The 16,366-nt window shown below is 41.3% G+C and overlaps 1 protein-coding gene across 4 annotated transcripts in view; it reads right to left on the bottom strand.

Annotated features, from left to right (window-relative positions):
- The window catches only part of TkR99D (Tachykinin-like receptor at 99D), a 57,829-nt gene that overhangs the window by 25,753 nt on the left and 15,710 nt on the right, over nucleotides 1-16,366 (bottom strand). For 2 of the 4 annotated variants that reach the window (XM_032438899.2, XM_032438903.2), the window contains exon 3: nucleotides 13,246-13,753. The gene's annotated coding sequence lies outside the window, so the exon portion shown is untranslated. Of the gene's footprint in view, nucleotides 1-12,924; nucleotides 12,973-13,245; nucleotides 13,754-13,878; nucleotides 14,060-16,366 lie in introns of those variants that run through there. The other 2 variants (XM_032438900.2, XM_032438902.2) reach the window with 2 other exon arrangements.

A 16,366-nucleotide genomic window follows, 5' to 3' on the forward strand; every position in this document is an offset into this window, starting at 1 on the left:
GCGGAGATATGACGTTCCAAAACGACAGAACTCCCCGCGGAGATATGACGTTCCAAAACGACAGAACTCCCCGCGTAGATATGACGTTCCAAAACGACAGAGCTCCGCGCGGAGATATGACGTTGCAAAACGACAGAACTACCAGCGGAGATATGACGTTCCAAAAGGACAGAACTCCGCGCGGAATATGACGTTCCAAAACGACAGAGCTCCCCGCGAGATATGACGTTCCAAAACGACAGAACTCCCCGCGGAGATATGACGTTCCATTTTTTTAAAAATCGAGGTCGGTGCGAAAATCGAAACTTTTTCGATGATTTTGTTTAATATCTCGGGTAATAGCTCCGCGGAGATATGACGTTCCAAAACGACAGAACTCCCCGCGGAGATATGACGTTCCAAAACGACAGAACTCCCCGCGGAGATATGGCGTTCCAAAACGACAGAACTCCCCGCGGAGATATGACGTTCCAAAACGACAGAACTCCCCGCGGAGATATGACGTTCCAAAACGACAGAACTCCCCGCGGAGATATGACGTTCCAAACCGACAGAACTCCGCGCGGAGATATGACCTTCCATTTTTTTCAAAATCGAGGTCGGTGCGAAAATCGAAACTTTTTCGATGATTTTGTTTAATATCTCGGGTAATAGCTCCGGGGAGATATGACGTTCCAAAACGACAGAGCTCCCCGCGGAGATATGACGTTCCAAAACGACAGAACTCCCCGCGGAGATATGACGTTCCAAAACGACAGAACTCCCCGCGGAGATATGACGTTCCAAAACGACAGAACTCCCCGCGGAGATATGACGTTCCAAAACGACAGAATTTCGCGCGGCGATATGACGTTCCAAAACGACAGACTCCCCGCGGAGATATGACGTTCCAAAACGACAGAACTCCCCGCGGAGATATGACGTTCCAAAACGACAGAACTCCCCGCGGAGATATGACGTTCCAAAACGACAGAACTCCCCGCGGAGATATGACGTTCCAAAACGACAGAGCTCCCCGCGGAGATATGACGTTCCAAAACGACAGAGCTCCCCGCGGTGATATGACGTTCCAAAACGACAGAACTCCGCGCGGAGATATGACGTTCCAAAACGACAGAACTCCCCGCGGAGATATGACGTTCCAAAACGACAGAACTCCCCGCGGAGATATGATGTTCCAAAACGACAGAACTCCCCGCGGAGATATGACGTTCCAAAACGACAGAGCTCCCCGCGGAGATATGACGTTCCAAAACGACAGAGCTCCCCGCGGAGATATGACGTTCCAAAACGACAGAACTCCCCGCGGAGATATGACGTTCCAAAACGACAGAACTCCCCGCGTAGATATGACGTTCCAAAACGACAGAGCTCCGCGCGGAGATATGACGTTGCAAAACGACAGAACTACCAGCGGAGATATGACGTTCCAAAACGACAGAACTCCCCGCGGAGATATGACGTTCCAAAACGACAGAACTCCGCGCGGAGATATGACGTTCCAAAACGACAGAACTCCCCGCGGAAATATGACGTTCCAAACCGACAGAACTCCCCGCGGAGATATGACGTTCCAAAACGACAGAGCTCCCCGCGGAGATATGACGTTCCAAAACGTCAGAACTCCCCGCGGAGATATGACGTTCCAAAACGACAGAACTCCCCGCGGAGATATGACGTTCCAAAACGACAGAACTCCCCGCGAGATATGACGTTCCAAAACGACAGAACTCCGCGCGGAGATATGACGATCCAAAACGACAGAACTCCCCGCGGAGATATGATGTTCCAAAACGACAGCACTCCGCGCGGAGATATGACCTTCCATTGTTTTCAAAATCGAGATCGGTGCGAAAATCAAAACTTTTTCGATGATTTTTTGTTAATATCACGGGTAATAGCTCCGCGGAGATATGACGTTCCAAAACGAAATAACTACCCGCGGAGATATGACGTTCCAAAATGACAGAACTCCCCGCCGAGATATGACGTTCCAAAACGACAGAACTCCGCGCGGAATATGACGTTCCAAAACGACAGAGCTCCCCGCGGAGATATGACGTTCCAAAACGACAGAACTCCCCGCGGAGATATGACGTTCCAAAACGACAGAACTCCCCGCGGAGATATGACGTTCCAAAACGACAGAATTTCGCGCGGCGATATGACGTTCCAAAACGACAGACTCCCCGCGGAGATATGACGTTCCAAAACGACAGAACTCCCCGCGGAGATATGACGTTCCAAAACGACAGAACTCCCCGCGGAGATATGACGTTCCAAAACGACAGAACTCCCCGCGGAGATATGACGTTCCAAAACGACAGAGCTCCCCGCGGAGATATGACGTTCCAAAACGACAGAGCTCCCCGCGGTGATATGACGTTCCAAAACGACAGAACTCCGCGCGGAGATATGACGTTCCAAAACGACAGAACTCCCCGCGGAGATATGACGTTCCAAAACGACAGAACTCCCCGCGGAGATATGATGTTCCAAAACGACAGAACTCCCCGCGGAGATATGACGTTCCAAAACGACAGAGCTCCCCGCGGAGATATGACGTTCCAAAACGACAGAGCTCCCCGCGGAGATATGACGTTCCAAAACGACAGAACTCCCCGCGGAGATATGACGTTCCAAAACGACAGAACTCCCCGCGTAGATATGACGTTCCAAAACGACAGAGCTCCGCGCGGAGATATGACGTTGCAAAACGACAGAACTACCAGCGGAGATATGACGTTCCAAAACGACAGAACTCCCCGCGGAGATATGACGTTCCAAAACGACAGAACTCCGCGCGGAGATATGACGTTCCAAAACGACAGAACTCCCCGCGGAAATATGACGTTCCAAACCGACAGAACTCCCCGCGGAGATATGACGTTCCAAAACGACAGAGCTCCCCGCGGAGATATGACGTTCCAAAACGTCAGAACTCCCCGCGGAGATATGACGTTCCAAAACGACAGAACTCCCCGCGGAGATATGACGTTCCAAAACGACAGAACTCCCCGCGAGATATGACGTTCCAAAACGACAGAACTCCGCGCGGAGATATGACGATCCAAAACGACAGAACTCCCCGCGGAGATATGATGTTCCAAAACGACAGCACTCCGCGCGGAGATATGACCTTCCATTGTTTTCAAAATCGAGATCGGTGCGAAAATCAAAACTTTTTCGATGATTTTTTGTTAATATCACGGGTAATAGCTCCGCGGAGATATGACGTTCCAAAACGAAATAACTACCCGCGGAGATATGACGTTCCAAAATGACAGAACTCCCCGCCGAGATATGACGTTCCAAAACGACAGAACTCCGCGCGGAATATGACGTTCCAAAACGACAGAGCTCCCCGCGGAGATATGACGTTCCAAAACGACAGAACTCCCCGCGGAGATATGACGTTCCAAAACGACAGAACTCCCCGCGGAGATATGACGTACCAAAACAACAGAGCTCCCCGCGGAGATATGACGTTCCAAAACGACAGAACTCCGCGCGGAGATATGACCTTCCATCTTATTCAAAATCGAGGTCGGTGCGAAAATCGAAACTTTTTCGATGATTTTTTTTTAATATCACGGGTAATAGCTCCGCGGAGATATGACGTTCCAAAACGACAGAACTCCCCGCGGAGATATGACCTTCCAAAACGACAGAACCCTGCGCGGAGATATGACCTTCCATTTTTTACAAAATCGAGGTCGGTGCGAAAATCGAAACTTTTTCGATGATTTTTTTTTAATATCACGGGTAATAGCTCCGCGGATATATGACGTTCCAAAACGACAGAACTCCGCGCGGAGATATGACCTTCCATTTTTTTCAAAATCGAGGTCGGTGCGAAAATCGAAACTTTTTCGAAGATTTTTTTTTAATATCACGGGTAATAGCTCCGCGGAGATATGACGTTCCAAAACGACAGAACTCCCCGCGGAGATATGACGTTCCAAAACGACAGAACTCCCCGCGGAGATATGACGTTCCAATACCACAGAACTCCCCGCGGAGATATGACCTTCCAAAACGACAGAACTCCCCGCGGAGATATGACGTTCCAAAACCACAGAGCTCCCCGCGGAGATATGACGTTCCAAAACGACAGAACTCCCCGCGGAGATATGACGTTCCAAAACGACAGAACTCCCCGCGAGATATGACGTTCCAAAACGACAGAACTCCCCGCGGAGATATGAAGTTCCATTTTTTTAAAAATCGAGGTCGGTGCGAAAATCGAAACTTTTTCGATGATTTTGTTTAATATCTCGGGTAATAGCTCCGCGGAGATATGACGTTCCAAAACGACAGAACTCCTCGCGGAGATATGACGTTCCAAAACGACAGAACTCCCCGCGGAGATATGACGTTCCAAAACGACAGAACTCCCCGCGGAGATATGGCGTTCCAAAACGACAGAACTCCCCGCGGAGATATGACGTTCCAAAACGACAGAACTCCCCGCGGAGATATGACGTTCCAAAACGACAGAACTCCCCGCGGAGATATGACGTTCCAAAACGACAGAACTCCGCGCGGCGATATGACGTTCCAAAACGACAGACTCCCCGCGGAGATATGACGTTCCAACACGACAGAACTCCCCGCGGAGATATGACGTTCCAAAACGACAGAACTCCCCGCGGAGATATGACGTTCCAAAACGACATGAAAATATTTTTAATTTGGATAATATAGCTGAAACAACTTTTCAGTCAAAAACTCTCTAACATTTGATTGATATGATAAAAATAGGACATATATAAAGATAGTGATAATCTGGGTTTGCACAGGGTAGACGTTAATATACATATGTATATATAAAAAGTCTCTAGTTTTCTTAGACCTTACTATATATATTATATTATTGTATGTATATATATATTTTATTATTATTATATATTTATTTATTTGTATATTTATGCTACATATATATTCTATATTCTCGCAAAACATTGTCAAGCCCAATTTAACCAATTTCCAAATGGGTTTAACCCTTGAAAAAGCCCAATTTACATTAAATAAACAAACTTTTAAATTAGCACAAACTTTGCTACATCAAAGGTAATTAAAAAACTTGGCTCATCGGAAATTAAACTGTATTGAAATTGGGCTTGAATGGGGCTTAAAGCTTTCATAAATAACCTGAGCATATTTACTAGAAAACCTTATGTGGTTTACAATTAATATACTATGTAGTTTAATTTTGGTTGATATTCCCCATTAGGGTTTACCCTAAAACTCGTCCATTTAACTGAAGAGTTCCAAGCGCAACCACAACAAACACTTTAATTGCACATTATTTAAATCGCGTTTAATTAATGTTTGGTATTTAATAAATGGTTTTATTGATTTTATTTAAACCAGAAGAGAGCAAAAGCTGGCTTTAGTATCTAACCAAATCAAACGCATTTCTTATCTGAGCAAAACACTTGAAAACTACTTGAGAAGCAACTTGAAAACAAATTGAGTAATAGTTGGAGAATATTTTGCAAGTGATTGACTTTGAGATACCCATTGTTGAAGCACCCGATGCTCATGAATTCAATTTCGATTTTTCTTTTCTTCTTTGCTAATCAAACATTTTGCCCTTTGACTAGTGAAACAGTTCGAGAACTTTGCAAGTGATTGACTCTGAGATACCCATTGTTGAAGCATCTGATGCTCAGGTATTCAAGTCAAACACTTTGCCCTTTGACTGGTGGAAAACAAAGAACTAAAGAACTCTCCCCAGCTTAAAACCCAAAACTAATTCAATTCGCAACATTTACACTCGAACGACTCCCCAGAGCTGGATTTACATTACCTGTCGCCGCTTTCTTTGTATGTTTGTGACAAGGCAACGAAAATTTCTATTGTTTTCAGCCCAGCCCCGCCCTGATAAAGTTTTTCGCCCCTGATAAGAGGCGAACAGTTTGTCGACGTCCGGCGCTGACAGATTGAGACAATTGCGTCTTACCTCACCTGAGGCAGTTGCCACTTGCCACATGCCACACTTTTCACTTAACGAAATGAAAGTAGCTGCCAGTCAATGGAATTTGAAATTTTTATACAAATTTATATATATATTTTTTATACATTTACACAAATTTTGCTTACAATTCTCCTACATTAAAACTTTTATTTATATACTGTAAATTTTTTAGAGTTAATTCACTTATAATGATTAAAAAAAAACCCGCGATCTTTATTGCTTAACTTCGGTGCTTATAGCCCAATTCTCTTGTAATTTTCGGGCCTTAAATATGGCACACGAAAAGCTCTCTCTTTCAAAATGCGTTTTTCGAGGTGTTTAAATATTTGTAATTTGGATGATATACTCCTTTTTGTTTTTATACATTTAGATGAATGTTGCCAAGGAAATTTATTTTCTTGTTGCCAGATTAGTTGGAAAAGCAGCTCAATCAACAAATCGGACACGAAATATTGAAGAACTAGGCAAAAAATCAATTAGCGGCGAGTTGTCTACCCCTCACAATAATCAGAAATGTATGTGCATACAAAACATATGGCTAAATTATATGGTGCGAGGGTGTGGCACCGCCGGGAGAAGGGCGGCCAGGGGGGAGGGTGGGTGAGTACGGAGGGATAGGGGGTGGGCTTGGGCTGCAATTGCGGCGACGACGCGCATTGTTGTCTTAATGAAATGTAAACAAACTTCAAAAGAATGTTGGCCATAATTGGCAGCTAGCCGGACGGACGGACTGCAATCGAATGGGAGTGAGGAAAGAGGGCGAGAGGGGGGTAGCGGGTGATGCGGGGCGTGGCAGATGCAAGACAGAGCGTCGTGCCACGAAATAAACTCAAAATATTTGTTGCAAATATATATACTCAAATTATTTTTTTTCCCAATTAAACTCAAAATATTTGTGCAAAAATATAAACACAAATAATTATTATTTTTCCTTTTCTTACATTTAAACACAAAATAATTCTTGCAAAAGTATAAAGCCAAATTATTATTATTTTTCCATTTAAACTAAAAATATTTATTGCAAAAATATTTGCTCAAATAGAAAAAAAAAAAGTGCGGCCCGGCAATAATTTCGGCTGTCCGGCAAACAATTTCAGCTGTCCGGCAACAAACTCCGGTTGCCCCGCCTACTGTCGACACACGCCCCTATTGACTGATGTTGCCATGAAAAATGTTTTTTCTTTTGTGTCGTTTCGCAATAATCGCACAAAAATTGAATTTCATTTTTGCTGCTTCTGTTTTACTTTTTTGCCGTGGTCTTGAAAAATAGGCAAAATGTCATGCGGGCAGATAACATATACGCCCCGTTGTACGAGAAGAACTTAATGTTTGTCTGCGTGGCATTAAAATGAATTTGTCTTCGGCCCGTCTGTAGTTTGTGCTTCTTTTTCTTTTTGTTTACAATTTTATCACAAAATTTACACGCAACTAAGCACGTTTTGTAAATATATGTTGACTCTTTTTAAAGAAGAGAGAAAAAGAAGAAACAATTGTGTAGCTTTAAGGTTCAGGCAATAAAGTTTCTTAGCATACAAATATAAATTAGGAATGGGTCTAGACAGCTGTGTGAAATTGATGGAAAATGTTTGCATCAGGTTAAAACTGTTCTTTTTTGGCAAACTTTTTAGCAAAACGCACGCTCTTGTTGGAATTTATGGCCTAAGGCAACTGTTGAGTGGAACCGTTTGTATCTGGTTCAATTAACTGCAACTTTTAACCTTTTGCTAAATTTCACTATTAGTCTCGTAAATCTAACCTTTGCGCCATTTGTCTTGTAATACATACGTGCATCGTAACTAAGGTAATACATAATTGAATATATTAGAATCGCATAATAGGGCGATATGCACTACTATCAACTATTTTATACGTTAATTATAATTATCAGCACAGAAAGCGTATTTAGGTCTCGCAATGACTGAATCTCAGTTGTACGTTTGTTTGACAAGTCAAGTATAGGGTACAACAAAAATATGTATGAGAATAATAATAATAAAGAAAAGTTTTTTGGTCTGCGTGGCAGTTGCGCCATGCATGTATGTACATATGTATGCATATGTATGTATGTCAATAGGCAATGGGTTCCGTTGGGCACAATGCGCCATGCTGGTCTCCTTTTAGGCTCGTTGCTAGCCCCCCACCCCCTCACGCAGTCTCTTTGCCCCCCTTTCTACTTGGCCTGCTGAGTTCTAAAACAATTTAATGTTAAAATGCGCACAGCCCACATTTGTGGGTGTGGCAGGGCGAGAAAAACACTTTTGCTTTTCATTTAGATTCGGCTTTTGTTTGGCTTGTTCCACACAATGGAAACGAAATGAACTTGAATTGTAATTGCCAAGGCGAAAGAGCTCGCAGAATTTTTTTTAATCTGCCTCACACACACACACACACATACACTCATAATATATTTAAATAAAATTAATTTTAATGCCACGCTGCAAATTGGCCACATGCCCTGCTCCAGCGGCAGCTACTGAGAGCGCGAGGGAGTGTGGGAGTGGGAGTTGGGGAGAAAGAGAAAGAGAGAGGTTGAGCATTTTCTTGACTAAAATTCATCAAAATGATTTTTTAATGAGCTGCGCGGGCCTTGTCGGGAAAATTTATTTATGGCTATGTGTTTGCTTTCGCACCTAACAAAAAGCAGCCAAAAGTTTAAACAATATCCGCAAATACCAATATAAATAAAAGGGGTGCCTGGCACACACACACACACACACACACACACACACACACACACACGCAAACATACACACATGTCTGTAGAGGCAAAAGTCGCTGGCAATCTGTTTTTTTTTTTTTTTGTCTGCGTGGGCGCGAGATAAATTGTTTATGCGCTTTTAATTTGTTTGCGTGTGTATTAAAATATTTAAAATGAAAGCAATTACGCTCGACCCAGGCGAAGGCCTACTTAAACGCAATTTGCCAAAGCGATTTGACAAAATTTTCGTGCTCAAAATTTGGCGCCATAATTGCGCTGGAAATTCTTAATTTGTTCTCGAAATCAACTAGGGGACACGTCGAGCTAAGCTTTCAAACTTTCCAAGGGGGCTAAACCGGACATTTTTAAAAGCCTAACTATGTCAGTTTAGAGTTTTTTAAATATTGTTATACATTTTTACATTATTACACAAGCAGTGGAGGGTATTATAGAATATTCATTAAATATGTAACGCATAGATTAAGTTAAGTGGGATTTCTTGTGTCCGCTTTTATGTCAAAGTATATAATTCTAATAATACATATATCCGTACATCTAAATACATCCTTGCTATATGCAAAAAATTCTTATGAGCATAAAAGTATTATATCACACAATTTCCATATCTGATTTATATCTGCAAGGGTATTTTATATTTTATGCTTTATACTTTATGCCAACATATGCGCACAGTTCCATAAATTTAATTTAATTATCCATGACGTATTTCACAGAAACTACAACTAGGACAGTTAATGAATATAAATATAGTTAGAGTAGCATACGTCCTATTGTACATGCAATATAAATGTCAGTTTTGATAAAGCTAAGTCAGTAGATCGGGTGCGCTTGACTAGGAGATGCCCTAGAAATAGTCTAGCTTCGTTTAATACGTGTAAAGCAAACAGGAAAATGCATTCTTTATAAAAATCGTAGCTTTTTTTCCGATCTTTCTTCAATTTTGAGGGCCCATAAACGGCGTCCATTTGTACTCATGTTTCTACATAAGAAAATGAGTATTTTTCAATTATGAGGGGAATGGGAGAAGCTATTTAGAACGTGTAATAATTCAATCTATAAATACCATACGCAAACCTACAAAAGCAGCTTGGCTCATTTTCGAGACGTGCTTTAAAAATAAACTCTTATATAGAGTTCTATATGGAAAAGAAAATTCGATGCGAGCTGCTACGTTTTATCTGATAAATAAATTTCAGTTCAGCGTACAAAAAGAAAGAAAAGCATAAGGCAACAACTAGTCATGAGCATGACTTAAAAGCCATGGCCAAGAGGCCAGAAGCCAAAGTACTTGGCTGCCAGTAAATACGTTATCCTATCGCCTTTGAGTTTATCAAGAAGCCAGCAGATATTTATGCCCCTGTGTTGTGTATGGGAAACCGAACTCGTTCTCCCGGCGGGGAACAGAGACAATCGATGGTTGCATTACTTTATATTTGTCTCTAGATTGGAAGGGGAGCTGCGTGTTGTGGGGATCACAATATATATATTTCGCCTGTTTGCCCTGCCCTCGTGTCAATTTATTGCAATTATGTGTAAATTGAGGAACAAAGCCAATCCAGACGTTGGCATTCGTTCAATGAGATCTCAAGCAGCAAGTGCCAAAAGGCACCCAACCGCCAGGCACTTGTCACCACACAGCGGGGTGGGAGGAGGGGCATTGGAAAAGCTGAAAACTTAATAATCAAATAAAACGAGAAAGAACGCACACCGAAGATTTAATACCTTTGAGAAGCAGAGGAAAAATAGTTAAGATATCTTGAAAAATAAAAAACTTTCCCATACAATAACCTAATTTTCGACCGATCGATCCTATGGAAACTATATAAAAAAGTAGTCCGATCCAACTGGCTCCGACATAAGTATGTGCTGCGTGCAACAGAAAGAGGGACCTCTGCAAAGTTTCATTATGATAGCTTTGAAACTGAGAAACTAGTGCGCATAGAAACAGACAGACGGACAGATATAGCGACTCGGCTGTTGATACTGAACAGAAATATATATACTTTATAGACTCAGAGGCATCTCCATCTATGCATTACACATTTCAACCACATTTATACTCTTTGTAAGGGTATAAAATGGGGAACAAACTGAATTCGCAGAAATATGCACATGATTTACAGAGTTCTTTAGGACACTCGCCGTTGGCTTCATTTAAATTCATATAGTGCAGGATCGCAGCAAGGATCCGGGTCCTGGCTAGCTTCAGTTCCAATTTAATTAAATGTTCTGATACATGACAGGGCCAACAAAGAATGTGGATGCAGACACAGCCCTTCACACAGACTTCAATTCGTTTAAAGACCTTTCCGCTGAGTGAATTCACAAAAAAAGTATCTAAAAAGCAAGAAAGTATCTCAGTGTGTAAATATAGAAGCTACGTCTGGGCATATAAAATTTAACTAATGGCTGGCAAAACGCTTCGGACTATACCCTAATGTGTGGGGTCGAGGGCTCGCTAAAAGCAATTCGTGTTGAAAGGATTTCAGCTAGCTAAGCTGACCAGCGAGTGATGCTCGTGGTTTTTTATACCCTTAGTTGATTCAAAATGGGTAAATGGGTATATTGTTATTGATCAAACGAATGCGACAGACAGTAGAAGGAAATCCGAAATCACATTGTTTTCTTGCTTCTTGTACAGGCCATTTTCAGGCCGAATCGGACTTTATAGACCGAAAATTATTTGTAAAAATAACCGGAAAATATTAAATATATATTAATTTCCAAACTAAACCAGAGGCATACCGCCTGCTTATGTTTACGGAAGGAAGCTGGCATTTTCTAACTGCTGTGCTGAGAGTATCTGCTAGTCGGTCACACCCAAACAGATGCTTACTCTTTCATATTATTAGCAGGCAGCTGGTTTTGGCCTATTGGCCTGACCGCCGGATTGCGCAAATTAAGCCATAGTTCACGGCGACGAACCACACTATTCCATTGGCCCATTGGGGTCCATTGGTTACGTGGTTACGTGGTTTCATGGTGTTTGGTGGTTTTAGTGTTCCCGGAATCAAAGCCTGACCGCGGCTGGCTCAGCTCACGACCAACCGGACGACCCTCATTTGCAACATTAAATATTTAGTGCCAGACGGGTTAGTCGTCATCTAAAGGATTGACAAGATTTGGCCATATTATGCTCCGGGACATAACACTCTCACACACTCACACACTCACACACACACACACACAGTAACCCACAAATACAGGCACGTAGAAAATTGAGTTATGTTTCCGTTTTGTAATAAACGAAAAGAAATGCGCAGCGCAAATTTAATTACATATTTTGAGTTTTATTCCCGTTTTCACATTTGTTTTAAAATCAGTTTCCAGGCAAGGCCACAAATTGTTGTTCGAAAAGCAAATAAAAACTGATATACGAGCAGGAAATTGTCTCTCAAATATGCGGAAGGGTAAGGCGAAAAGTTTGACTGTGTTAAACTATTTAAAATGGGAATTCTCAGCTTTTTTTCATTATATTATATTTTATATTATTATATTTACTTTCATTATTATTTTTTATTTTTATTTATTATTTTATTGTTTTTACACTCTCGTTGTTTAACTATTTAAAATGGGAATGCGATATTCTTTTTTCTCTTTTAACAAAATCCAAATAACACTTAAGCTCTGCTTAAATTTAATTATAAATATTATTTTATTTTATTGTTTTTATTATTATTTTATTGTTTTTTCACTCTCGATTTATCACATAATTGCACTCAATTAATGGCAGCCCACAACACAACAGAAGACTCGATGGAGCGTGCTGAATATTTGAATCGAGCTTCAATTATTATTCACTCGATTTGAATTTGAACATGCAATGCTTAAATCGAGTGAAAGCACGAGACATAAAATTTAAATGGTGCTTAAGTTGGTTATCTTCTGGCTTCACTGAGCTACCTTTTCGCACACAAACGTAATTAAATTAGCATCGCTGGGATGAAATACTTCAATTATTTCTGTGCACGCAAAAAAAGATGCAAAATTAAAAAAAAAAAAACAAAGTATCCAATAAAAAAAAAATGTTCTTATCTATTTCAAAGTTTACTAGTCTTACAAACAACAAGTTTGTTTAGATAAATAAGGCATATATATATAAAAATTTTAGAAAATTTTTAATTTGGGATTTTTGGGCAGAAAATGATTATAAATACATTATAAAATGGACCCAACGCTCGTATTAATTCAAAACACTTTTAATTTATTTACAATTTCTTACGTTTGGAAAATTGTTAAAAATTAAAGAACTGAGCTGCTCGAACGCGAAATGATTCTGAATTGACAGCGTTTAAATTTAGTTGTTCAGCTAAACAATTGCACAAGTTTGAAATATAATATTAGTTAGTCAATTGTTTATTTTATGGTGCATTATTAAGCACTTCCTGTTGCACACAGCAAATACTCAGAGAGCTCTCTGAATATTCGTCTCAAATAACAAGGGCTTTTAAGTGTAAAGCAAACCTCGTCGGTGGTTTCACTGTACAGTTTTTAATTATTTCAATTCCGGTTAATTTAAAAAAATTCTATATGTAAGACTTACCAGGAAATGAGTTTTCAGAATTCAATGTGAGCTCCTGCACCGCACGAAACAAAAGTCGACAATAAAAAGCGTTTTTTATTTATGATTTGTTTTTTGTAAATATTTCTGGGATTCATTTAATTGAATATTTACAATTTTTTTTACTAGCTTATTGTTTAAGGCTTTGTGTTTATTTAGCACAAATTTAATTTAGATTTCAATTGAATTACGTTTCGAAAAATGTTGCCGCCGGCATTTTCCACGCTCAACATTTTCCGAACAAAGTTTTCTAGCGACGCGACGCAACGCGTTTCTCCCGTCTTTTCGAACTGTTCGCGCGCGACTTTGCCGTCGAACTGTGGACGACAATCGCTGCCCAAATGTTCCAACAGTGCCTCTGCTCAGTATGTGCGCACCCGCCCCCGCCCGCCCCTTCGCCTGTCAGAGGTTCTGATTGGGATGGAGCGGCCTGTGTCTCAGCTGCTCCTGCTGCGCGTTTGCTGCTATTTGATTCCGCTTGTTGATGCTGCTGCGTGCGATAAGAGAAAATCTTATGTAATAAGCCAAATTTTTTTTATCTAATTTTATAATTTGCCAACGATTTCAATTTACTTAACAACCATTAATACAAAACTGTAAAGTGTTTAAACGTACCGTACATTGCCCGCGTTTGGCCAGTGTTGTCTTGCTGCGCGCATATATAACAAGTACTATTAAATGAAAACGATTGGCCAGTGTTGTCGTGCTGCTTGCCGACTGCGTGCACTTTTGGTTTGCGTCTGCGCTTTGCCCCGTCGGCCTCGCTTTTTGTGCTCTCTCTGTTTTCATACGCACATTCGTAAACAGAGAGGCCGCAATTGTCTGTGGGCACGTGCAATTGGGCCCAAATTCAAATTGGCGGCCACACGCGGCGCTAGTTGTGTCTGACTGCGAGTGAATGTGCCTGTGTGTGTGTGTGTTCGGTGCTGGCAGCAACAAATGTTTTGTCTCATTCGCATAACGCAGCTGCAGGTGCGCGTCTATAGTCAAAAATGCCTTAAATAAGCAACATTAAAGCATATGAGAAGCCACAACGAAAACAAAAGTTTGTCAGTGCCCAAAAAGGATATACCCTGTATTCAGAACCAACCTGCCGTAACACATGTTCGCCTTAGTTCGTCAATTCGATCAAGAAAATGGACTCGGAAATGTTGCCTTCTTTCTGTATACCCTGTATTAAACATTGACGTACCATAACAGAATATGGATTTGGAAAAGTTTCCTTCTGCCTGTATACCCTTAGTATACCCTGTATTCATTCATCTCAGCTCATCGCTTCGATAAGAAAAAAGTGTTTGGAAATGTTTCTTTTTGCCTGTTACATACACTCGCACAGCTGCAACGCACCAATTCGCATTGCCTACAGGATATGTCTGAGTTTTATGCATCAATCCTCGAGTACTTTGTATGCTTAACCTGCTGGTATGAGAAGAAAAACTCATTGCGAAGGCTTGGTCCTGATTGCTGGAGCCAAGATCCCATGGACACGGGTAAATCAATCATCATCATCACAACTCGATGGCCGTTTCCAGCACCTTGCCACGCCCAAGCACGCGTGGCGTATACTTTATTAAAAGCCGTGTTAATGGGCCACGTTTAATCTACATTAATTGCGCAAAGCTCGCTTCTGTTTCTGGGCACCCCACAAAAACTGTGGCCTTAATGTTAATCTGTTTGTCAACTTCAGCTTGCAAATTTTAAATTTTTTTGTGGCTAAATACCGACAGCATTTTTTTGATTGATGGCCATCTCACATCTCCTTCTGCTCCTCTCTCATATATATAAATAAAGAATTTAATTTTCAACAGGATATCCTGTTGCGCGTCCTGTTATCAAGCTGGCTACGAAAAATCAACTACTTCGTCTTAAGTTGACCAAAATGCAGCTGTAATTTTATACAGGATGTGCACAATTAAATTAAGTGTATTACACCGATAAAAGTAACCCGGCGTTGCCCGTGTAAAAGGAATGTTGTTAAATATCCTACAAACCTTCTTTTGGGTAATTTGCGGCATTAACCCAAAAATGACAAGTAAGAGGTTCTAGTCTCCCGACTAGGGGATACCCTGAACCCTCTTCTTCCAACATCAAATGCATATATATGTATATTGTATTTTAGAAGCTATATGTCAAGTTTGGGGACATGGCTAGATCGACTCGGCTATTGATGCTGATCAAGAATATATATACTTTATGGGGTCGGAGATGCTTCCTTCTGCCTGTTACATACGTTTGGATTTTGCACAAATACAATATACCCTTGTGCCCATTTTTAATGGGTTCAGGGTATTAATATTGGATTTGATCCAGCGGCTTGCCGTTTATCAGTCCGACGCTCAGACATTTACAGCAGCGCGCTCCTGACGTCACTTTCACCAAGCAAATTTCTCTTAAATTTGTTTGCTTTTCCAATTAATGCCTCGACTTAAGATTAAGCTCAAAACTGCTTTGGTTTCCCCAAGATTTGGTTATCCGGCAACAAGCCACATATAAATATTCGAGCCGCCATCTGTTAGCTTTCAAGGTCGATTCATTAAATTTCCAGGTATGCCTCTCAGGTGTTATTTGTAAACTCCGCAACAGTTTGATTTACGGGCTAATAAACTAGAGGCATAAACATGGCCAAGGGAAACTTTATTAAAATATGCAACACGGTGTCAATAGATGTTGTTGTTGTTGTTGTTGCTGTTGCTGTTGCTGTTGCTGCAGCTTCATTAGAAAAGGTTCAATTTCCATAAAACACAAAGTTTTCTTTCCTTTAAAGGGGCGCATGCCAAATGCTCGTAAAAAGTAAAAGCTGACAAAAAAAAAAAAAGGGAGCCGCAAATCAACTACAAAAATTGGAGGCACAAAACTTTTTGGAGCACGTGCAGGTGTGCGTGTGCAGGTATTAGTGTAGGTGTGTGTGTGTGTGTGTGTGTAAAAATTGAAGGTGTCACCTTATGCTGCTGTTAATTTCACAAAGCAAGCGCGTATGTTCAAATAAACCTTTGGGGGAAAAGCCAGAAGCTAGCTGGGAGTTGCCTGGAGGGGGGGAGGAAGGGAAAGGCAGGGAAGGAAGGAGCGAAGGGGAAGAAAGGTCCTTTATCCCTGGCTGGCGCTG

Source organism: Drosophila virilis, chromosome 2 (genome assembly GCF_030788295.1).
Source record: "Drosophila virilis strain 15010-1051.87 chromosome 2, Dvir_AGI_RSII-ME, whole genome shotgun sequence".
Lineage (NCBI taxonomy): Eukaryota > Metazoa > Arthropoda > Insecta > Diptera > Drosophilidae > Drosophila > Drosophila virilis.